Raw genomic sequence first — 26144 nt, 5'->3', positions numbered from 1 at the left:
ATGGGAAAAGAAACGGTTTACTTCCTCTGCCAGCGAGGCATCTGTTTTCCTGCCACACATCTGTTTTTGTTGTTGTTGCTGTTGAACTTTGTAACGTGTTGTAATCCCTCACACATCTTTTTTGAGTTATTTTTTCTGGAGCACTCTTCAATGCTCCTTTTGCTGGGCGCTTTGGCCTCTTTGATGCTTGTCTTGAAGGCACATTTACATTTTAGAAAAATAATTAATAAGACACGAAACATGTTTGCATTTCAGAAAACAAATAACAAAACTTTTGAAAAACTGATGAAACAAATTATAAGTGAAACACACCAGAAAAGGGAACGTACCATTGATGCATTAGATTCCCACATGCATTATTACGATTCCCTTGCATTTTCTTCTTTGCATTTTGAAGTATTTATCATTTAAAATCTGCACGATGTGTTGCTGATTTAAATTTAGCTTAAGCTAAACAATAATATTTAAAACTGTTGTTTTGTGACAATGTCATTCTGTAACTTGTGTGGAGTGTATTGCCAATTAATTACAGATAAACTAGTTCACTTTGGTACTATGGATAAGTGATAACCCTATCCCTAACCTGCTGAATGTAACTAATGGTAATAAAATTGAAATGTAACAAACGTTACTTTGGAAATCCGCCAATCAGAAAACTAACTTAATTAATTTTAAAATTAACAAATCAGTTTAATTATATTACATTCTGGAAGTAACTGTATCAACACTGACAATCTGATATACTCTAGTTAAATATTTACATAATCCATTAAATCAGGTCATGCTATGATAATGAAAAATAAAAGGTTAAAAGTATACTAAAAAATGTAGAAAGCATCAGGTACAGTATCCCTTACGAATAGGTCTAACGAGTTGTTACGAGTGTCTATATTTAGTTATGTATGACATTGTATTGCATTACTTCAGTATTCATTCTTTATTCTTTGTTATTTACACCCTTTATTATGTCATCTGACGTGGAACCTTTGTTGAATGTTTCAAAGATGACACACTATTGCGTCGTAAGACGCGGATCTTTGTGGAATGTTTTGAGAAGTGCCTATATAAGGATGAGATGGCTTTTCGATGGGGATTCTTACAACCACCCGCTCCTTCGGACAAGGAACAACTCGACTTCTGTGAAGCGTCTTTTGTACTTTTCTGGATTCATTACTCCATCGCGAGAAGCAGCATTCGCCTACAGGAACGAGTAACATTCGCCTCCAAGGACATGTTTTGACTAAAGGTCGTATTGTTCGTTAGCTCGTGTTACACATAATTAAAGTGCCATTGTACATCTATTTTGTGTTTGCTGTTGTATTGTATTGTGTGTGTTTAAATTGTCTCAAATGCCATTCAACTGATTTGGTATTGTTTGCTGGTTAAAATAAGGGGATTTCGTTATTCTAAATTTAACACCTAACAAAATTTGGGCCACATCCGGGATCGAATTCATTCAACATTTGAGACAATTTCTTTTAACTTTCTGCATATTTGGAACTTCACTGTGAAGCCAGCAAAAGGGTTTTTAAACTTGAGTATTATCCTGACTCCCCTACTCCGGTAGCAATCAGTGCCCTGCAAAAATCTCATCTTTTGCAAATTAATAGTCATTTGAAACCTGATGACAAACCTGCAATGAGGAAATTCCAAATTTTGAAAATTGTTCTTAATCATTTAATTGATGGGGAAAATTTTTAACTGGATGTTATGGCCATGGTGAAAGAGGAACCTTCAGACTTTCAAATTAAATAAACTGGAATCACAAGGAAAAGAAATACAACTTGGAAAATTTTAAATTGCGGCTCGAAAAGAGATTGAACTTAAAAAAACTTGAAAATCCCTCACCTTTCTCAGTCAGATCTTTGAATTGTAATATCACAAGGCATCCCAGACTAGTTCCTCCTTCCAATAAGAAAGACATTGACAAGTGCTTTCTCCACTTTGAGAAAGTCGGTGAAAAGCTTACGTGTCCCTAAAGAGTCATGGGTAAAGCTCAGGATGCATATTCAGCCCTTTCTGTAGAGTAATCGTGATTATAATTTTGTCAAAAATACCTTTCTGAAATCTTGAGTTAATGCCCGAAGCTAACTGTCAAAAATTTAGGAAAGCTCATTAAAGGGACGATGAGAGTTTTGTAGAGTTTGCTAGGTAAAAGGAAACTTTGTTTGATAGGTGGAGTACTCTAAAGAGGTTTCAGATTTTGAGGGTTTGAGTCAGTTAGTTTTGATGGATGATTTCAAGGAGCATATTTATTCTGATCTCAAGACTTATTTGGATGAACAGAAGGCCTTACATGTTGCAGCAGTGTTGGCAAATGATTATTTTATGACCCAAAAGAGATCTTTTCAGTCTCCCGGGCAATTCCAAGTTTTCTTGCCAAAAGGAATTTGCATCGGGTAAGATTACTTATCATACAGGGTCAAGTGGTAATGAGGCAAGTTCCAATTCTTTTGACAAGCAGTCACATTCTCAGTCAAAACCCAAGTCTTCTAGTGACTGTTGTGACTCTGGTCCTGTCTGTGCTTATTGTAAGAAGCCTGGTCACTTGATTTCTGTTTGCGAAAAAAGCTGAAGTACAAAAATCAGTCCACTGTTGTCATCACACGCAGCTGAGTGCGGCGTTGTGGCAGCGTTCTTCAGAGCTGCCGCCGTCCGCGAGCACGATGCGCAGCCTTCGCTGGCAAAGCGACGCAGCAGGCCGATGCCGTCCGACACACATCAACACATTTCGTACGCGGATCTTTTATTACGTTATGAGAGACCGATTACTTGGCCTGCCCCAAACTAAAAAATTTTTTTAGTAGCTGTATACACACCTACCTGTCATTTGGAACCCACGTAGCTCTCATCCTCTGCACCCGTGCAATCCATTTTTCACAACGAACTGGGTCTCTTGCAAACTTATGAATGGTAAATCCATCCTCCCAAGTGTTCAAGCAATGTCCAGCAATGCAATGAGCCGGCATTTCGGCTAAAACGAAGGAACAACAAGCTACCTTCCAGGAGGTAAAACCAATAGAAACAAATGAGTCCACTTGAGGGCAGTCCTGTCCCTTAAGTCACTTCCTGCTTCTTCTTGAAAACAAATCCCTCGAAATGATTTTCATGGCGGGAGTTACAAAAAGCTGTATATGTCAAAATCAGGTTTCGTGTTGAAAAAATGCAGGGGTCCATGTCGGTTGCTGTTTTTTCATTAATAACATATTAAAAATCATGTATTTCACGACGGTGGCTCTTTAAAGGGGAAATCCAGTGTCCAATAGGACATGTAATATATACGCTATTTTGACAATGTGATGTTAACTCCTCTCACATTTAATAGTGTTTTGAGAAGATTTTTGTCGACAATTACGAATTTTCAGGGGCGCTGCCATTTTTGCAAGTCACATGATGGGCGTATGTGACGTGTTCTGTGCCATTCCAAACACTGGATTACATGGGACACCATTATGCCCAGCGCCGATGTCTCGGATTTATACTCATGTGATGAAGAAATAGCAGTACATATTTGAACCTGTGGCTGTAATTAATGTTGAATATTCAGAAGGTTCTTCGTGTGGAATGATGCTGAGTCTGACTACTCCGAGGCCGACAAGGGACATAAGCACGTAAACAAAGGCGCCCAGGAGCTCCGGGCCAGCATCTGCGGCTGTTTCTTCAGATGTGAATGAGCGAGTCTGACGAGCGAGCTCCGATGGCAGCCAGGAGCTGAGGTTCCAGGCGGTGGAGGCCGTTAGCCCCGGACGCCGAAGCTAGGCTACAGCCCTCCGCTGCCGTCGAAGGCGGGCCATGAACTCCAGCGGGAGGCTGCGAGCTGAGCTTCAACGTTCGGGAAAGCCTTTAGTCGAGCTTCGGTGGTGGCGGAGGCCTTTAGCTTAGCTTCGGCGTCCGGGGCTAACGGCCTCCGCCACCGCCAGCTTCATAAGCTCCCAACGCTGAAGCTAGGCTAAGGGCCTCCGGGACCACCAGCATTATTCTGCCCGAGGAACCATCTGAATATTCAACATTAAAAACAGCCACAGGTTCAAATATGTCTGGAAGTATTCCTCAGTCTTCCTGATCAACCGATACTGCTATTTCTTCATCAGATGAGGATAAATCCATAAAATCAGCGCTGGGCATAATGGTGTCCCATGTAATCTAGTGTTTGGAATGGCAGAGAACACGTCACATACGCCCATGTACATCGTGTGACTTGCAAAAATGGCAGCGCCACTGAAAATTCGTAAATGTCAACAAAAATCTTCTCAAAACACTATTAAATGAGAGAGGATTTAGCATCACATTGTCAAAATAGAGTACATATTACGTGACCTATGGGATACACTGTACAGGCAAAGCACTGGATAGCATATGGTAGCATGCATACACGCTATTAAAAAGGCACCTGGAGGAAAACTTGAGTTCGGTTGTACTTTAATAAAGTATTTAACATTGTAAACAGTGAACTTGGTTGTACTTTATTGAAGTGTTTAAAAAGCGTGCATACACGCTGCCGTATAGTTTCGGTTAGTATCTCTATACAGCTACATTGTATAGCTACATAGTTAAATAATTAAATAAAGTATAACTGAACTCACGATTTACACTGTTAAATATGTCAGTAAAGTACGTACCACTGAACTCGGTTTCTTGTCCGGTACATTTTTAAAAAGCGTGCATGGATGCTCCTGTATGCTGGAAACTAATGTTGCACTCTAGCTATATCCTTTGGGGCGCTAAATGTGTATGTAAATAACATTTGAAGTGCATGTTTTGTGTCAATTATTTCTTCGCTTCACTATTTTGTTGTCTTCTGGTTGTGCTGTTCTGTTTGCTGTGGTGTAAATATTTTGGTTTGGTGTGAAACCGTGGGTGAAGACTCATGACTCGCTTCCACCACTCGTAGTAAGCAGAAAAAAGTGTAGCCTTGTTCTTCTGCTTACAAAACTAAAGCTGCAATTGTGCCTCACTGTCTCATGAGCGCCACCTTGTGTGCGCCTAATAATATGGTGTGCCTTGTACGTGTGTTAAATACTGGAATTGCACCTGCATCTGAGGATGTGCCTTTTAATAATTTTTAACGATTTATTTGTGTGATACATCTGCAAATAAGTATTTGAAAACCTGTCTATCAGCTAGAATTCTGACCCTCAAAGACCTGTTGGTCCGCATTTAAAAGTCCACCTCCACTCCATCGTGATTATTATCCTGAATCATATGGACCTGTGTGAGGTCGTTAGCTGCATAAAGACACCTGTCCACTCCATACAATCAGTAAGACTCGAACTTGTAACATGGCCAAGACCAAAGAGCTGTCTAAAGACACCAGAGACAAAATTGTACAAGCCACATGGCTGGAAAGGGCTACGGAGAAATTGCCAAGCAGCTGGGTGAAAAAAGGTCCACTGTTGGAGCAATCATTAGAAAATGGAAGAAGCTAAACTTGACGGTCAATCTCAATCGGAGTGGAGACCCATGCAAGATATTACCCCGTGGGGTCTCAATGATCCTCAGAAAGGTGAGGAATCAGCCCAGGACTACACAACAGGACTTGGTCAATGACCTGAAAAGACCTGGGACCAACGTTTCCAAGGTGACTGTTGGTAATACACTTAAAGTGGGACTGTCATCCCTATAAACATTCTAAAATAGATATTGTAATGAAAAAGACAAAACAGTATTCACTTCAATATCTATACGAAAAAAAAAGTGAGCGGAGAACTTGTCATCCATGCACAAAGTTGCGCAATCGAGTGTCGCTGGACGTCCAAGTGTCGCCATATTAGTCGCGTCCTCTGTTCTTGACGTCATCGTCACTTCCGCCGTTGAAAACGTGCAGTACCTGCTACAATGGAAGCCGAACAACAGAGATATTTGGATTTTTCTGACTCCCCTTCTGACACCGAAGCTCTTTTCGAAAAGGACAACACCACACAACCGAGTGAAGTTACCAGGGCAATATTACACTATTGTTTCGAGCCCTCAGGGCAATGTTACACTATTGTTTCGAGCCAAAGTCAGATGATATCCGATCACGGCCAAACCGCATCCCGTCCGATCCATTTCCGCGGCGGAGATGAGCCATCGCGGCTCATCGTAGCCGGCCGGTGTGGCGTATGACAGAGCCGAGCGGTGCTGCTTTAGGGGGGTGTTCACAGTCGAGCAGGGGCACTTTATACGCGCATGCGACTGAGTAACGCATTCTCGGCTGGGTTCTTCAAAGCCGCCCCCGTCGCAAAGCCTGACGCGCAGCTTTCGCAGAAGCAGTGACCGCCGAACGCGGCGCCTCAGCCGGTGTGGCTGAGTTTCAGTGTCCGTGGTGGCATATAAGGAGGAGGTGGAGCCGAGCTATTCTCCTTTTAGGGGTATTTCAAAGTCGCCACAGTACGCAATGAACATTATCGAGACGAGGCTGAGTGAGACACTGTTGGCTGGGCGACCCGCACATCGACACATTTCATACGCGGATCTTTTGTTACATTATGAGAGACCGATTACGTGGTCCGCCCCAAACTATTATTTTTTTAGTAGCTGTATGCACACATCAACACATTTCATACGTGGATCTTTTGCTATGTTATGATAGAGACTGATTACATGGTGCCCCCCAAACCATTATTTTTTTTTAGTAGCTGTATACACACCTACCTGTTAATGCAGCCCTGTGGGGGCACAAACCAGTGCAATCTGTAGGCCGGTCCCAAGCCCGGATAAATGCAGAGGGTCGCGTCAGGAAGGGCATCCGGCGTAAAAACTGTGCCAAACAAATATGAGCGTTCATCTAAAGAATCCCATACCGGATCGGTCGTGGCCCAGGTTAACAACGCCCACCCCCAGCACTGCTAACCTGCAGGGCATCGGTGGAAATTCAGCTACTGTGGGTCGAAGACAAAGAAGAGGAGGAAACCGGATCCATCGTCAGAAGAAAAACAGGAATGCACAGAGCCTACAACTGAGTGTAGGGACTTTGAATATTGGGACTATGACAGGAAAAGCTCAGGAGTTGGTTGACATGATGATTAGGAGAAAGGTTGATATTCGGTGAGAAGAGTATCAGATCGAATGATGAGACTAAAATTTGAAATTGAGGGTGTTATGTATAATGTGGTTAGCGGCTATGCCCCACAGGTAGGATGTGACCTAGAAAGAGAAATTCTAGAAGGAACTAGATGAAATAGTTCTGAGCATCCCAGACAGCGAGAGAGTTGTGATTGGTGCAGATTGTAATGGACATATTGGTAAAGGAAACAGGGGCGATGAAGAAGTGATGGGTAAGTACGGCATCCAGGAAAGGAACTTTGAGGGACAGATGGTGGGGACTTTGCAAAAAGGATGGAGATGGCTGTAGTAAACACTTATTTCCAGAAGAAGGAGGAACATATAGTGACCTACAAGAGCGGAGGTAGAAGCACGCAGGTGGATTATATTTTGTGCAGATGATGTAATCTGAAGGAGGTTACTGTAAAGTAGTGGTAGGGGAGAGTGTAGCTTGACAGCATAGGATGGTAGTGTGTAGGATGACTCTGGTGGTGGGTAGGAAGATTAAGAAGACAAAGGTAGAGCAGAGAACCATGTGGTGGAAGCTGAGAAAGGAAGAATGTTGTGCGGCCTTCCGGAAAGAGGTGAGACAGGCTCTCGATGGACAACCGAAGCTCCCGGAAGACTGGACGACGACAGCCAAGGTGATCAGAGAGACAGGCAGGAGAGTACTTGGTGTGTCATCTGGTAGGAAAGGGGAGAAGGAGACTTGGTGGTGGAACGCCAAAATACAAGGAGTCATACAAGGAAAGAGATTAGCGAAGAAGTGGATACTGAGAGGACTGAGGTGAGGCGAAAGGAGTACATCGAGATGCGACGTAGGGCAAAGGTAGAGGTGGCAAAGGCTAAACAAGAGGCATATGAAGACATGTACACCAGTTTGGACACGAAAGAAGGAGAAAAGGATCTCTACAGGTTGGCCAGACATAGGGATAGAGATGGGAAGGATGTGCAGCAGGTAAGGGTGATTAAGGATAGAGATGGAAATGTGTTGACTGGTGCCAGTAGTGTGCTAAATACATGGAAAGAATACTTTGAGAAGTTGATAAATGAAGAAAATGAGAGAGAAGAGGCAAGTGTGAAGGACCAGGAAGTGGCAATGATTACTAAGGGGGAAGTCAGAAAGGCACTACAAAGGATGAAAAATGGAAAGGCAGTTGGTCCTGATGACATACCGGTAGAGGTATGGAAGCAATTTGGAGAGATGGCTGTGGAGTTTTTGACCAACTTATTCAACAGAATACTAGTGGGAGAGAAGATGCCAGAACAATGAAGGAAAAGTGTGCTCGTCCCCATTTTTAAGAACAAAGGATATGTTTAAGGCTGTGGAAACAATAGAGGAATAAAGTTGATGAGTCACACAATGAAGTTATGGGAAAGAGTAGTGGAGGCTAGACTCAGAACAGAAGTAAGTATCTGCGAGCAACAGTATGGTTTCATGCCTAGAAAGTGTACCACAGATGCATTATTTGCCTTGAGGATGCTCGTGGAAAAGTACAGAGAAGGTCAGAAGGAGCTACATTGTGTCTTTGTGGATCTAGAGAAAGCCTATGACAGAGTACCAAGAGAGGAACTGTGGTACTGCATGCGTAAGTCTGGTGTGGCAGAGAAGTATGTTAAAATAATACAGGACATGTATGATGGCAGCAGAACAATGGTGAGGTGTGCCTTAGGTGTGACAGAGGAATTTAAGGTGGAGGTGGGACTGCATCAGGGATCAGCTCTGAGCCCCTTCCTGTTTGCAGTGGTAATGGATTGGCTGACAGATGAGGTTAGACTGGAATCCCCTTGGACCATGATGTTCGCAGATGATATTGTGATATGCAGTGAAAGCAGGGAGCATGCAGAGGAACAATTAGAGAGATGGATACATGCACTGGAAAGGAGAGGAATGAAGATTAGCCGAAGTAAAACAGAATATATGTGTGTGAATGAGAAAAGTGGAGGGGGAAGAGTGAGGCTACAGGGATAGAGATAGCGAGGGTGGACGACTTCAAATATTTAGGGTCAACAATCCAGAGCAATGGTGAGTGTGGTAAGGAAGTGAAGAAACGGGTCCAAGCAGGTTGGAACAGCTGGCGAAAGGTGTCTGGTGTGTTATATGACAGAAGAGTCTCTGCTCGGATGAAGGGCAAAGTTGACAAAACAGTGGTGAGGCCGGCCATGATGTACGGATTAGAGACGGTGGCACTGAAGAAACAACAGGAAGCAGAACTGGAGGTGGCAGAAATGAAGATGTTGAGGTTCTCGCTCAGAGTGACCAGGTTCGATAGGATTAGAAATGAGCTCATTAGAGGGACAGCCAAAGTTGGATGTTTTGGAGACAAGATTCGAGAGAGCAGACTTCGATGGTTTGGACATGTTCAGAGGCGACAGAGTGAGTATATTGGTAGAAGGATCCTGAGGATGGAGCTCTCAGGCAATAGAGCGAGAGGAAGACCAAAGAGAAGGTTTATGGATGTGGTGAGGGAAGACATGAGGGCAGTTGGGGTTAGAGAGGAAGATGCAGGAGAAAGGCTAAGATGGGAAAAGATGACACGCTGTGGTGACCCCTCACGGGACAAGCCGAAAGGAAAAGAAGAATACACACCTACCTGTTATTTGGAACCCACGAAGCTCTCGTCCTCTGCACCTGTGCAATCCATTTTTCACAACGAACAGGGTCTCTTTCAAACTTTTGAAGGGTAATTCCATTCTCCCGAGTGTTCAAGCAATGTCCAGCAATGCAATGAGCCGGCACTTTGGCTAACACAAAAGAACAACGACCACAACCTTCCCGGAGGTAAAAAAATAATGGAAACAAACGAGTCCACGAGGGGGCGCCACTGTCCTTTATGTCACTTCCTGATTCTTCTCGAAAAAAAATCCCCGAGAGGATTTTCATGGCGGGAGTTACAAAAAGCTGTATACGTCAAAAGCAGCTTGTTGAAAAATGCTCCGCTGCAATCATGTGGATACTACAGAGGAATAAAGATGTTGGGCCACACAATGAAGCTATGGGAAAGAGTAGTGGAGGCTAGACTCAGGACAGAAGTAAGTATCTGCGAGCAACAGTTTGGTTTCATGCCTAGAAAGAGTACCACAGATGCATTATTTGCCTTGAGGATGCTCGGGAAAAAGTACAGAGAAGGAAAGAAGGAGCTACCTTGTATCTTTGTAGACCTAGAGAAAGCCTATGACAGAGTACCAAGAGAGGAACTGTGGTACTGCATGCGCAAGTCTGGTGTGGCAGAGAAATATGTTAGAATAGTACAGGACATGTATGATAGCATCAGAACAGTGGTGAGATGTGCCGTTGGTGTGTCAGAAGAATTTAAGTTGGAGGTGGGACTCCATCAGGGTTCCACGCTGAGCACCTTCCTGTTTGTTGTAGTAATGGATAGGCTGACAGACGAGGTTAGAATGGATTCCCCTTGGACCATGATGTACGCAGACGATATTGTGATCTGCAGTGAAAGAAGGGAACAGCCGGAGGAACAGTTAGAAAGATGGCGGTACGCACTGGAAAGCAGAGGAAGGAAAATTAGCCAAAGTAAACAATATGTGTCCGTGAATGAGAGGGGCGGAGGAGGAAGAGTGAAGCTCCAGGGAGAAGAGATAGTGTAGGTGAACAACTTTGACATAGCGAGGGTGGACGACTTCAAATACTTGGGGTCGACAATACAGAGCAATGGAGAGTGTGGTAAGGAAGTGAATAAATGGATCCAAGCGGGGTGGAACAGTTGGCGGAAAGTGTCTGGTGTTCTATGTGACAGAAGGGCAAAGTTTATAAAACAGTGGTGAGGCCGGCCATGATGTACGGATTAGAGTTGGTGGCTCTGAAGAAACAACAGGAAGCAGAACTGGAGGTAGCAGAAATGAAGATGCTGAGGTTCTCGCTTGGTGTGAACAGGTTGGATAGGATTAAAAATGAGCTCATTACAGGGACAGCCAAAGTTGGATGTTTTGGAGACAAGGTTAGAGAGCGCAGACTTTGGTGGTTTGGACATGTTCAGAGGCGAGAGAGTAAGTATATTGGTAGAAAGGAGTTGAGGATGGAGCTGCCAGGCAAAAGAGCGAGAGGAAGACCAAAGAAAATGTTGATGGATGTTGTGAGGGAGGACATGAGGACATGGTGATAGAGAGGAGCATGCACGAGATATGCTTGGATGGAAAAAGATGACACGCTGTGGTGACCCCTAACAGGACAACCCGAAAGAAAAAAAAGCAGAAGGAGTTGGAGCAATAATTAGAAAATAGAAGAAGCTAAACATGACTGTCAACCTCAATTGGAGTGGAGCTCCTTGCAAGATATCGCCTCGTGGGGTCTCAATGATCCTTAGAAAGGTGAAGAATCAGCCCAGGACTACACGACAGGACTTTGTCAATGACCTGAACAGAACTGGAACCAAGGTGACTGTTGGTAATACACTAAGACGTGATGGTTTGAAATCATGCATGGCACAGAAGGTTCCTCTGCTGAAACCAGCACATGTTAAGGTCCGTCTTAAATTTGCCAATGACCATCTGGATGCTACAGAGGAGTCATGGGAAAAAGTTTTTTGGTCAGATGAGACCAAAATGTAACTTATTGGTCATATTTCCACTGAAGCATGGGGTGCAAGCATCATGGTTTGGAGGTGTTTTCCAGCAGGACAGGACGACTGCACTGTATTAAGGAAAGGATGACTGCAGCCATGTATTGTGAAATTCTGGGGAACAACCTCTTTCCCTCAGTCAAAGCATTGAAGATGGGTCGTGGCTGGGTCTTTCAACATGACAATGACCCGAGGCACACAGCCAGGAAAATCAAGGAGTGACTCCATAAGTAGCATATCAAGGTTCTAGCATGGCCTAGCCAGTCTCCACACCTAAACCCAATAGGAAATATTTGGAGGGAGTTAAACTCCGTGTTTCTCAGTGACAGTCCAAAAACCTGTCTGAGCTAAACAGGATCTGTGTGGAGGAGTGGACCAAAATCCCTCCTTCAGTGCGTCCAAATCTGGTGAACAACTACAGGAAACGTTTGACCTCTATAATTGTAAACAAAGGCTACTGTCCCAAATATTAACATTGGTTTTCACAGGTGTCCAAATACTTATTTGCAGCTGTATCACACAAAAAAATTTTGAAAAAAATAAGACATTTTGATTTCTGTATTTTTCTTTTTAGATTGTCTCTCTCACAGTGGACATGCACCGTCGATGAAAATTTCAGACTCCTCCATGATTTCTAAGTGGGAGAACTTGCAAGAGAGCAGGGTTTTCAAATACTTATTTTCTTCACTGTACAAAAACACGTGGCAACAGGGAAGGTCCAAAAACAAGAACATGAGGTAGGCTCATGGAGGGATGATTATTGCAATCCTCTTGCTAAATTATGTCAATTAAATTATAATCTTAGCACATCCAAAATATCTCTTCCCCTATAGGGATCATGACTGCAGCGTTGTTGATGTTCACAGAAAGAACATTTCCAACATGAACATTAGTTTAACTCTATTTTTTTCAAGGTTATTCCGGCTGATAGATATATAGAATAAGCAAGCCCTGATGATATGCATTGCCCATCCATGAACAGGAGAGAGATGTATGTTCAAATAATGAAGATCAACAAAGCGGCAGGCACAGACCTCGTGTCGCCATCCTGCCTCAAAGTCTACGGAAACCAACTTGCTCTCGTCACAAACATCTTCAGCAGGTCTTTAGAACCGTGCAACGTACCATTCTCCTTCAAACGCTCTACCATAAGAACCCTGTAATCTTGAGGCTGAATTACTGCAGGCTTGTTGGCTTGATATCTGTTGTCAAAAAGTCCTTTGGACGCTTTGTGCTGGACCACCTCAAGAGCATCCAGATGCTCAGCTGGATCCACTGCAGTTTGCCTACTGAGCAAACAGGTCCATTGATGATCCAGTCAACATGTGTATGCAGTTCATCCTTGAACCCCTTGACAGCGCGGGAACCTATGCGAGCATCCCGTTCGTGAACTGCTTTGCGTTCAACACCATCATCTACGAACTCATCTCCACCAAGTTTTGCCAGCTCAACATCTTGCCTGCCATCTGCCAGTGGATCTACAACTTCCTGACGGGCAAATGACAGCAGGTGAGTCGAGGGGACACACCTCATCCACGCGCACAATCAGCACTGGTGCACCCCAAGGTTGTTTCCTCTCCCCTCTACTCTTCTCGCTCTACATCAACGACTGCTCCTTGTGGCATCCGACTGTCAAACTCCTGAAGTTCGCAGATGACACCACAGTCATCGGCTTCATCAAAGACGGCGACGAGTCTGCATATCAACAGGAAGTGGCGAGAATAGAGCTTTGGTGTCGTCAACACAACCTGGCGTTGAACACTCTAACGACTGTAGTGTGACTGTTGTGGGATTCTGTTCGAAAGGGGAGGTCATGGGAGGAAAGCAAAACGGTCTGACAGACCTTGTACTCAGGGCAGGCATTTATTTTTTCCCGCAGATCATACAAAGGGTGCCTTGATGTCCTTCAACATGGACCAGACACTAGTGTTCCTTCACCATCACTTCTCCAGTTCAGGGGTCTCACCTGACATCTCCCTGTGGATCTACAACTTCCTGACAGATAGGACATAGAAGGTGAGACTGGAGGACACCACCACATCCACATGCAACCTTGGGGCACCCAAGGTAGTGTCCTCTCCCCACTGCTTTTCGCTCTCTATACAAACAACTGCAACTTAATGCACCCGACTGTCAACCTCCTAAAGTTTACAGATGAAACCACAGTCATTGGGCTCATCAAAGACAACGACGAGGCTGCATATCAATAGAAAGTTGAAAGGAGGGAGCTTAAGTGTGGCCAAAACAACCTCGAGCTGAATGCACTAAAGACTGTAGAGATGATTGTGGAATTTTGGTTGCCCCTTGTATTAGGGCGGATCCAGGTACAGGAGAAAAATACTTGCGTGTTGTTGTACATGCTTGGCCAATTAAGCTGATTCTGATTCAATAAAGGATATCTCCACACAGGCTCAGGAACACTTCTGAAAACTAATGTCAGCAAATACAGTTTGGCGTCTGTAAGTGCAACTTATGTAACTCTACTATGTAAACCGAATGCCATTTATCAAAAACACCCAGAAACCCCACCGGCTTCTCTGGGCCTAAACTCATCTAAGACACACTGATGCAAAGTAGAAAAGTGGTATGTGGTCCGATGAGTCCATATTTCAATTTTTGGGGGGAAATGCTTGGTCGTCATGTCCTATGGGCCAAAAAGGAAAAGAACCATCTGGCCTGTTGTTGACACAAAGTTCAAAAGCCAGCAACTGTGACAGTATGGGGCTGTGTTACTGCAAATAGGATCGGTAACTTCCCATCTGTGAAGACACCATTAATATTGAAAGGTACACACAGGTGCTTATTTCAGCAAGACAATGCCAAATCACATTCTGCACGTGTAACAACATCGTGGCTTCGTAGTAAAAGAGTGCGGGTACAAGACTGGCCTGCCTGCAGTACAGACCTGACGCTTATTAAAAATGTGTGGTGCATTATAAAGCGTAAAATACGACAGTGGAGACCCCAGACTGTTGAATAGATGAAGCTCTACACCAAGCAAGATGGGAACAAATTCCACCAACAGAGCTTCAACATTTAGTATCCTCAATTCACAAACAATTACAGGGTTCCCTCGTTACTGTGCGCTTCACTTTTTGCGGCTTCAGTGGTTTAGCCCCCCCCCCCCAAAAGCCAGATCACAAGCCTCATGATTGGTCCCCTGGAACCAATCATGCGACCAATGAGAGCATGTGTGGATTTATCTCGTAAGCCGACTGGCTGCGCATCATCGGATCCCCACCCAGCAACTTTTGCGCTCATCATCATCATCTTTCGCTTCCTCTTCTTCTTGGGCACTCTGGAGGAAGAAACCAACCCAATTTCTGATGGGGAGTTTGTAAAAACATGCATTCTGAAGGGTGCAGAAAATTTGTGCCCTGAAAAGCAACCTGGCTTTGCCAATATTAGTCTAACGAGGAACACTATCGCAGATCGGGTGACAGAACTCTAAAGTGACTTGAGACCGATGTCACAGATATTGGTCAATTGGCCATATTCATTAGAGGTGTTGATGAAACTTTGACCGTCACCAAGGAGGTGCTTGAATTTGCCCATGAATGACACCACAACAGCAGGTGACATTTTCAGTGCTCTTGTTGGAGCGCTGAACAAGGTGAGAGCGGACTGATCCCGTGCCGTGAGCCTGGCTACTGATGGTACGAAATCAATGGTTGGGAGAAAGGCAGGCGCTACCACAAAATTCTGAAACAAAGTACAGATTGCGAATGGAGGACAAGGTTTTGGGCATTTCACTGTATTTTGCACCAGGAGGACCATTATGTTGCAAAACACTGCAAATGGACCATGTTATGAGTGTGGTTATAAAAACTGTCAAATTCATCAGAGCGCACAGTTTAAATCACCATCATTTTGATACATTTCTCAGTGATAATGACATTCATACTGGGTTTACATATCACACGTACATGCTTTGGTTAAGAAAAGGTGGAGTACCGAAACGCTTCTTTGAGCTACGAGGGGAAATTCAACAGTTCATGGAGAAGAAGGGACGCCCAGTAAAGGAACTTTAATGCAATTAATGGGTCCCGGATCTTGTGTTTATGGTTGATGTTACGCAACACTTGAATACACTTAACACTACATTGCAGGGTTGTAACAAAGTTCTCACTCAATATTATGACAGCTTAAGTGCGTTCAAGATGAAACTGTCACTGGGGAAAATCGCAGCTATCCAACGGTGACACTACGCATTTCTCTTGTCTCACAGCTGTCCGTACGAAGGCACCGGACAGTCCCAATAAGGTTTTGGATAAATATAAAGACAACATAACAGATTTGCTGCGAGAGTTTGAGCAGAGATTTCAAGTATTCAGTGAACTTGAAAATAAATTTGGCTTTTTTCGCTCACTATTTACAGTTGCGCCTTCTGATATGCCAGCTGACTGTCAACTCAAGTTTATTGACTTGCAGTGCAATTCTGCTATGAAGGATAAATTTGAGTCCGTGGGATTGGTTACGTTTTATCAAGACCTTGTACGAGGTTACAACAAATTAACAGGCATGGCTGCAAAGGGTTCTGCATGTTTGGGACGACTTATCTTTGTGAATGGCTGTTCTCCGTAATGAACAGTAATAAAACAAAGCAGCGCTCAAGGTTAGCAAATAAACACATTGTTAAATGTGCTGCTACTCAGGATTTCACTCCTAATATTGATGCGCTTGTGAAGGCAAAAAGATGCCAAGTTTCAGGAGCCAGCAGCAGCAAGTAGACTGCAGGAGTGCAGTGAGAGAGAGGAAACAAAAAGTGTGATGACACGAAATTTGTTTGCACTCATGAATACAGATCATTAAAAATAAGATGAATCTGGTATCATATTAAAGACAATTATTGTTCAGTATATTCTCAGCTTCAGTAGGTCCAGCCTAGTACTTTGTTTGATGTTATAGTTTGGTGGAGTCTAATCTTATTGCCCATGCACGGCTATAACTTTATTTATTTATTATATATTTCTTTTTTGATTTATGTCAATGCAGTATGACGACAAGGGCGAAAATATTTTTTTCATAGCTCCTACTTGAGTTTGTTGAGTGGTGAGTTGCTTCAGGTATAAAAGTGCATTCACTCAACTGTTAAAATAAACCAGTTGTGAACAGATTCACCCCCAAACATGAAAATCATTTTTTTCCATTGTTTATGAATAAATGTGTTGTGCTTGGAAAAGATTCCTTGTCATCTGTGATTATAATATGTAGGGTAGGCTACAAATGTAGGCTGAATTATAAACCATAGTACTGAAAAACAAAGCTAAATATTTGGAGTTGACATTCTTTTATTGATCCGGCCCACCTGAGAACAAAAAGTCTGGATCCGGCCCCAGAGTCACACTAAGCTTGACATGCCTGCTCAACACTAACGACTGCACCTCGTGACATCTGACTGTCAAACTCATGAAGTTCGCAGATGACACCACGGTCATCAGTCTGATCAAAGATGGCGACGAGTCTGCGTATCGACAGGAAGTGGCGAGGTTGGAGCCTTGGTGTGGTCAACACAACCTGGCGTTGAACACTCAAGACTGGAGAGTTGACTGTGGACTTCAGGAGGGATCCTTCATCACAGCTACCCCTGACGCTGTCCAACTGTCTTGTGTCAACTGTCGAGACCTTGAAGTTCTTGGGAATTACAGTCGTAAAGGACTTGAAGTGGGAGACGAACATCAACTCCATCGTCAAAAAACCCCAGCAAAGCATGCACTTCTTGCGGCTTCTGAGGAAGCACGGTTTGTCACATTAGCTGCTGACACAGTTCTACACAGCAGTCAACCAATTAGGACTGGGTACCTTCATCACAGTATGGTTTGGGGCCGCCACAAAAAAGGACAAACTCCGACTGCAACGGACAATCAAAACAGCTGAACGGATTACTGGCACCACTCTCCCCACTATTGATGACTTGCACGCAATGCGAACTAGGTCCAAAGCAGGCAGGATCCTTTCGGACCCTAAACATCCGGGCCATCAGCTCTTCCAGTTCCTTCTGTCAGGAAAGCGCTACAGATGAATGCAAGTCAAAACTAGTAGGCATTTTCTCTCTAGCAATTAAGTCATTAAATTCTTGATCAAATGTTATCATTATCTGCCTTGTACCATTTCAATATGAAGTTTGTGTGGTTATTTTACTGTAACTCTGATAATGCGTACTGCTCCGTCCAAAATCTTAATTCCGTGTACATATCCTTGCGTGAAATAGTTGAGACCTCTTTGTAGAACTGTCTTGGACAAGTCTGACGCATTTGGCAAAAAACATACCGCAATCTTATCTGGAATACGCGTTAGAGAATCAACTTCAGACCTGTTCCGTTCAGTCGCAATTTTGGAAGCTTGTGGGACATGGCAAATGTAGCTAAGGGGGGGGGGGGGGAGCCTAAGATCGCCAGTCGGAAAGATCCATTCTGCAAACAGAATGGACGTAGCAGGCTAAAGTGATGAATCATGCGATAGTCTACAAAATATATTACTAATACTAATATTGATTGGACTAGCAGGATATGAGTGAGTTTCTCAACCTGGCCTGGCCAACCCGCGGCTCCGAGCCTCATGCGGTTCTTTAACTAGTTTCATACGGTTCTTCAGGAGCTTTCACATGACATGCGTCAAAAATGCTTGGCTGGCTCTGTCATTCACTCCCCCTACAGCTAGATGGCACACTGACCATGTAAGCATGTTTGAGTGACGTCAAACGAGCGACGAGAGAATCTTTGGTGTGACATAATTTGCGTTGTAAAACAATTTGCGTCAAGTTACCTCTTGAAATGGCAGGGAAAAAAAGCACAGCCAAACGAAAATATGAAGAAGAACACAGGACGTTTTTGCCAGAGTGGGAGAGTTTATATTTTTTTGTTGAACGTAATGGCAAGCCGATCTGCCTTATATGTCAAGCAGCATTAGGCATTTCAAAGCTTCAAATCTTCTGCGTCACTTCAGCTCACTCCACCCGAACATCGAACAGGAATTTCCAAAAGGGACTGAACTTCGCAAGAACAAGTTGGTCGCTTTGAAAAGGCAGGCAGAAAAGCAGGTGCAGATTTTCCAACAATTTCCGAAACACTCGGAGACCGTAATGCTTGCATCATACCAGCTGGCTTGGAACATAGCACGGGCTAAAAAGCCATACAACAAAGGGGACTTCATTAAAAAATGCCTCATTGACTCCTTTGAATTCTTGGCTCCTGGAGACGACAAACTAAAATGGAGCGTATCAGAGATTCAACTGTCCCGCCACAGTGTTGAACCCAGAATATCGGATATTAATACAGCTGTTGAATCACAGTTGCACTCTGACCTTCAAGCATGTGAGTATTTTAGTGTGGCATTGGATGAGCGTTGTGACATACAAGACAAGACTTGGTTGAACTGGTACTTTGTCTGTGTGAGAGAGCGCAATTTATTTTTCATTTTTTTAGAATACTGCCCTGTGGTCTTGGTACTCTGGAGGAGTATTTTTCTTGGTATAATGTTGGTGTGTGACATTAACAATAAATCTGGCTGAGCAAAGGTATGTGTCTGAGGACGGAATAATGTTCGTGTGTATGATGTGGCTCTTTGTCGTAAGACAGTAAAAAAATGTGGCTCTTCATCTCTGACTGGTTGGCCACCCCTGAGTGAAGTCTGTAGTTTCCACAGTTCTGAACATCGCCTTTGTTCTTAAAAATGCGGACCAGCGCAATTTTCCTCCATTCTTCTGGCATTTTCTTTCCAGTTATTAGTCTATTGAATAAGTTGGTCAAAAACTCCACACCCACCTCACCAAATTGCTTCCATACCTCCACTGGTATGTCATCGGAACCAACTGTGTTTCAATTTTTTATTCTGTTCAATGCCTTTCGAACTTCTCCCTTACTAATCAAAGCCACTTCTCGTTCATTCACGCTGCCTCTTCATCCAGACAGACTTTTCTGTCACATAGAACACCAGAGACCTTCCGCAAACTATTCCACCCCGCTTTGACCCGTTTCTTCACTTCCTTACCACACTCTCCATCGCTCTGTATTGATGTCCCAAAGCATTTGAAGTCATCCACCTTCACGGTCTCTTCTCCCTGAAGATTCACTCTTCCTCCTAATGGCTAATCTTCATTCCTCTCCTTTCCAGTGCGTACCTCCATCTTTCTAGTTGGTCCTCCGCCTGCTCCCTGCTTTCACTGCTGATCACAATATCATCTGTGAACATCATAGTCCAAGGGGATTCCAGTCTACCCTCATCTGTCAGCCTATTCATTTCTACGGCAAACAGGAAGGGGCTCAGCGCAGATCCCTGATGCAGCCTCACTTCCACCTTAAATTCTTGTGACACTCCTACGGCACATCTCACGCTGTTCTGCTGTCCTCATACATGTCCAGTACCATTCTAACATATTTCTCCGCTATGCCAGATTTGCGCATGCAGTACTACAGTTTCACTTTTGGTACTCTGTCATAGGCTTTCTCTAGGTCTACAAAGACACAATGTAGCTCCTTCTAACCTTCTCTGGATTTTCCACAAGCAACCTCAAGGCAAATAATACATCGGTAGTATTCTTTCTAGGCATGAAACCATACTGTTGCTCGTAACTCCTTACTTCTGTCCTGAGTCTAGCCTCCACTACTCTTTCCCATAACTTCATTGTGTGACTCATCATCATTATTCCTCTATTGTTTCCACAGGTCTAAACATCTCCTTTGTTCTTAAAAATGGGGACGAGCACACTTTTCCTTCATTGTTCTGGCATCTTCTCTCCCGCTAGTATTCTATTCAATAAGTTGGCTATAAACTCCATACCCACCTCTCCTAACTGCTTCCATACCTCCAATGGTATATCATCAGGACCAACTGTCTTTCCATTTTCATTCTGTTCAATGCCTTTCTAACTTCCCCCTTACTAATCATAGCCACTTCCTGGTCATTCACACTTGGCTCTTCTACTCTACTTTCTCTCGCATTTTCTTCATTCATTAACTTCTCAAAGTACTCTTTCCATCTACTGAGCACACTACTGGCACTAGTCAACATATTTCCATCACGATCCTGAATCACCTTGACTTGCTGCACATCCTTCCCATCTCTATCCCTCTGTCTGGCTAACCTGTCGAGCTTCCTTCTTTCGTATCCAACCTGGAGTACATGTCGTCACATGCCTCTTGTTTTGCCTTTGCTACCTCTACCTTTGCCCGACGACGCATCTTAATGGATTCGTTATGCCTCTCCCCAGTCCTCTCCATGTCCCACTTCTTCTCTGATCTCTAACCTTGGATGACTTCTTGTATTTTGGGGTTCCACAACCAAGTTTCCTTCTCCCCTTTTCTAACAGAAGACACCCCATGTACTCTCCTCCCTGCCTCTCTGAATACCTTGGCGGTAGTATTCCAGTCTTCTGGGAGCTCTTCCTGTCCATCTAGAGCCTGTCTCAACTCTTTCCGGAAGGCCACACAACATTCTTCTTTTCTCAACTTCAACCACCTGATTCTCTGCTCTACCTTTGTCTTCTTAGTCTTCCTAACTACTACCAGAGTCATCCTACACACCACCATCCTATGCTGTCGACCTACACTCTCCCCCACCACTACCTTACAGTCGATAACCTCCTTCATATTACACCGTCTGCACAGAATATAATCCACTTGCGTGCTTCTGCCTCCGCTCTTGTAGGTCACTCTATGTTGCACTCTGTCCTGGAAAAAAGTGTTCACTACTGCCATTTCCATCCTTTTTGCAAAGTCCACCACAATCTGTCCCTCAAAGTGATTTTCCTGAATGACCTATTTACCCATCACTTCTTCATCGCCCCTGTTTCCTTCACCAACATATTTATTACAATCTGCACCAATCACAACTCTCTCTCTCTCTCTCTCTGGGATGCTCAGAACTACTTCATCTAGTTCCTTCCAGAATTTTTTTTTCAACTCTCGGTCACAACCTACCTGTGGACCATAGCCACTAATCACATTATACATAAGTTTCAATTTCAAGTTTCAGCCTCATCACTCTGATACTCTTTTCATTTCCATGACGTTCTTGGCCAGCTCTTCCTTTAAAATGACCCATACTCCATTTCTCTTTCCATCTACTCCACGGTAAAATAACAAACCCTGCTCCTAAACTTCTAGCCTGAATACATTTCCACCTAGTCTATTGGATGCACAATATATCAACCTTTCTCCTCGACATCATGTCAACCAACTCCTGACCTTTTCCTGTCATAGTCCCAACATTCAAAGTCCCTATATTGAATTGTAGGCTCTGTGCCTTCCTCTTCTTCTTCTGCTGACCAAGCCGCTTTTCCTCCTTTTCTCTTCAACCCACGGTAGCTGAATTCCCACTGACGCTGTGTAGGTTAACGGTGCCGGGGGTGGGCATTGTGAACCCAGGCCACGACCGATCCAGAAATAAGTGTTCACCACTACCAATTTCATCCTTTTTGCGAAGTCCACCACTATGTGCCCCTCAAAGTTCCTTTGCTGAATGCCATACTTACCCACCACTTCTTCATCGCCCTTGTTTCCTTTGGCAACATGTCCATTCAAAATCTGCGCCAATCACAACTCTCTCTCTCGCTGCTCAGGACTACTTCATCTAGTTCCTCCCAGAATTTCTATTTCAACTCGAGGTCACATCCTACCTGTGGGGCATAGTTGCTCATCACATGATACACAATACGATCAATTTCAAATTTCAGCCTCATCACTCGATCAGATACTCTTTTCACCTCCATGTCATTCTTAGCCAGCTCTTCTTTTAAAATAACCCTGAATCCATTTCTCTTCCCATCTACTCCATGATAAAATAATTTAAACCCTGCACCTAAAGTTCTCGCCTTATTACCTCCACTTGCTCTCTTGGACGCACAATATATCAACCTTTCTCCTAATCATCATGTTAACTAACTCCTGAGCTTTTCCTGTCAAAGTCCCAACATTCAAAGTCCCTACACACAGCTGTAGGGTTTGTGCATTCCTCTTCTTCTTCTTCTTCTTCCAACTACGCTTCTTTCCTCCTATTTTTGTCTTTGACGTACATTATCTGAATTTCTACCTATGCCTTGTTGATTAACATTTCCGGGTGCGGGTGTAGGAAGCCCCAGCCTAACTGTTATAGAGTTTGTATGATGATCGCTCATATGTTTTTGGCATACTTTTACGTCGGATGCCCTTCCTGACGCAACCCTCTGCATTTATCCGGGCTTGGGACCGGCCCACTGGTAGCACAATAATGTGCTGCCCAACGGGCTGCAGATAATCAAAAAGAAGCAATCAAATAAACAGTCAGCACAAAAGATACACAATTTACATACTACCTAATCTATGTTAAAGTTAAGGTTAAATGAAAGCAATCACAATAAACACAGTCAGCACATAAGGAACACAAATCACATTCTACTTGTGTTAAATATATATATTATATATAAAGGATAGGGCGATTTAAAGGATATGTGGATGCAGGGGATTCAAACCCCAATGGCCCTCACTAGTTGTTCAAGGTTGAGTCGGCGATTGATGTTTGGTCCTCGTTGTATACTCCAACATTAGCGCGCTAGGCTAACTTGCGCCAAGCAGCTTCAACAGAAACGATACGGCCCCAATTTGTGTAGTAAGATAAGACTTGTTAAATTTCCTAAGTCCTCACGGCCCTCGTCGTACAGGTTATGAAGTTACTCAAGTTCGATGTTTTTTCAACATCCACAAATTGATCACAAACGTGTCTCGACGAGTCTTGTTGTTAGCAAGCTAAGATAAGGAATACTCGGCCGATAATCACGTTTAAGTTGGCATTTCAATCAGTACCATATTGACCAGAAGAAAATGTTTTACTTGGCTCGTCATCAACCCAATCCTCTGTCTTAAAATTCTAATGTGATACAAATGGGCATTTCTCTTGCATGACATTGTGCACTTATGTATCACTAACCCGACTCTTTGGCATAAAACATTACACACCTCATTCAGCAGGTCAGTGATACACTAACAAATTGAAAGTTGTTCTCCTGTAATGTATAAAGCACTGATAATAATTCAATAAAACTCAGACAAGGTACTTCTCCCTCACTTACCTTCGAACATACAGCCTTGCGTTTGTTGATATTGTTCACATTTAGTTGTACATGCGGTCTTCCGCAAACCTTAATCCTAAATAGCCACTTTGTCAACTGTGTTTTAGGCTTTGGAAAATGAATCAACCGAGCCCCTTGTAACCTAGCAGGATATCTTTCATCACAATTGCACGTTCCCCAAGCGCATCTAAGAACCATTTCCTTCGTAACATCAACTTTTCCAGGCGTATGCTACTGACACCCACCATTGCTTGTGGGACAATATGGCGAGAGGGGCGTGTATAGCCAGGGTTACGACAATGCGGCTATCTGATTGGCTATTATTGTACGAGTGGTTGACAGGTTGAAAAGGTCCATTGTCATTGCACTGTTATTGGTTGTCATTGGTCTATGATGGGAACCGCGAATGGGTAAAGGGACGCTGTACAAGCTTTACACAATGCGGGACGTTGACACACTTATCTCTTACCTGTTCGAAGTGAGGAAGATTTCACATCTTGCATGACTCTTATAAGGAATACATTAATCTCTAAGGAAGACAGCAATCCCTCGTTTTTTGCGGTTAAATTGTCCCAGAACCACCCGTGAAAGTGAAAAACCAGGAAGTAGTCGGCGATGTATGTTTATCTCAGTACCAGAATGTTTAAAATATGTGAATACTATTTGTACTTTGCGTATTTGAGACAAAAACAGGTATTTAGTGAAATCTTTAATTATAAAACCTTATAAATATAATATATACAGTATTATGAATGTATTATATAATTATCAATGATAAAAGACTTACTGTATTATATCACTGTATAGTTACCATCCATCACTCGGAGACTTCTGCTGGAGCTGCCGCGCGGGTACCAGCATGTTTAATCAACAGTACAGCATTTATGCTTTGTCCACTTGAGACAAAAATTACAACACTACAGGTTTCTGGTTAAACAATAACAAGAAAATAACATTTTTCTTGCATTACAGGAAGTAACAAACAAATCAAACGCATGATGTCTTTTACTGTAGCACCCAATGACGTAGAATTGTTTCTCTCAACGTCTCCAAATCATTCTGGCCACATCTCCACATTTCCTCTTTATTTACACAGCAAACATGATAAAAAAAAGACACTGTGGGTTGATAAACAAATGACAGTTAACGTATATAGATTAAGCAAAACAAGAGAGCAAATATGAGATAACTTTATGTACAATCAATCCATTTAATCCAACACCGTGTACAAGGACATAACGCCGTCACACAAAACTAAACTTGACAGCTCGGTCCATATTGTCGTGTGCTTTTGAAAGTTTTCAAACCAACCTTTGTCTTGTCCTCGAGGGCTTTAATGCTTCATTGTAGCTTTAGGTTGATGTTTACCACATCATTCTTTACGTGGCACCCCGCTGATTCATTCATGCCATGATGGCGCCACAAAAGCGTAACTTCTGCGGTCTTTAATCAAATCCAAAAGTTTCACTTTTTTGCTTATCCATCAGCTCCCTCCCTTCTTCTTCTTCATTGTCACCAGACCGTTGTTTTTTTTTTTGGCAATCCGCTGGATCACAAAACAAAAGGAGCTTCATTTTCAAGCAGTCCTCTAATTTTGCATCTTTCTCTTCAGCTTGGGTGTTTCGGCAGGAGCTTTAAGATCAAGCACGAGTGCTTTGGATGCATTTTGTACCAGAGAGGTTATGCACACAAAGTCAACAGCCGGAAAATGGTACATTGGAAGAAGAACAGAGGGAGTTGCTGGGCTGGGTTGCTTCGATGATGCAGCCAATCAGATTTTTTTTTTTTTTGGGGGGGGGGCTTCTTAAAGTGATACGGTACTCACTGTGAGATGACCTGCCAGTTTTTGTTTTTTTTTTTGGGGGGGGGGGTGATGCACTGAATCTGCAATAGGTGATCTGCCAAATAGAGAGAGATTACTGTAGTTCATTCGGTAACAGTGGGTCCTCCTTCCCATGGGCTCACAACCTGTGAGAGGGGCCATATGGGTCGGGTGCAATGTGAGCTGGGCGGTGGCCAAAGGGCGAGCCGATCCTTGGCTACAGAAACGAGCTCTAGGGACAAGGAATGTCACCTCTATGGCAAGGAAGGAGCCTGACTTCGTCCGTGAGGTCGAGAAGTTCCGACTAGACATAGTCGGACTTGCCTCTATAAACTGCTCGGGTTCTGGCACCACTCCTCTTGAGAGGGGTTGAACTCTGTTCCACTGTGGAGTTGCCCACAGTGAGAGAGTTTCCGGTGAGAGTTGGACTCCACCAAGACTGCCCTCATGGACCTATTAACTTATGGACAGAATCTCTAGGCGCAACCAAGGTGAAGAGTAGTGATTCCCAAACAGTGTGCCAGGGTACATTAGTGTGCCCTGAGCGCTCTTCAGCTTTGCTATGGGAAGTTATCCAATTATATGTAATTGCTACAAAAAAAAGAAAATGTATCTTTATTCAGCTATTTATGCCAGTGAGGCACCATGACAGACAGAACAAAAAAATCCTATTCTATTA

General features: G+C 43.5%; 1 protein-coding gene and 1 long non-coding RNA gene across 5 annotated transcripts in view; one reads left to right on the top strand and one right to left on the bottom strand.

The window, feature by feature from the left end:
* Nucleotides 1-26144, bottom strand: part of LOC133493198 (mitochondrial 10-formyltetrahydrofolate dehydrogenase-like) — a 212475-nt gene that overhangs the window by 62063 nt on the left and 124268 nt on the right. The gene's annotated exons all lie outside the window — the stretch shown is intronic.
* Nucleotides 1-26144, top strand: part of LOC133493217 (uncharacterized) — a 40882-nt gene that overhangs the window by 14247 nt on the left and 491 nt on the right. The window contains exon 2 of the long non-coding RNA XR_009792897.1: nt 1005-1246. This is a non-coding gene — a long non-coding RNA (uncharacterized LOC133493217). The remainder of the gene's footprint in view (nt 1-1004; nt 1247-26144) is intronic.

The sequence above is a fragment of the Syngnathoides biaculeatus genome, chromosome 20 (assembly GCF_019802595.1).
Source record: "Syngnathoides biaculeatus isolate LvHL_M chromosome 20, ASM1980259v1, whole genome shotgun sequence".
Taxonomy (NCBI): Eukaryota; Metazoa; Chordata; class Actinopteri; order Syngnathiformes; family Syngnathidae; genus Syngnathoides; species Syngnathoides biaculeatus.
The sequence above is the reverse complement of the archived record's forward strand: the minus strand, read 5'-3'. Positions and strand labels throughout refer to the sequence as shown.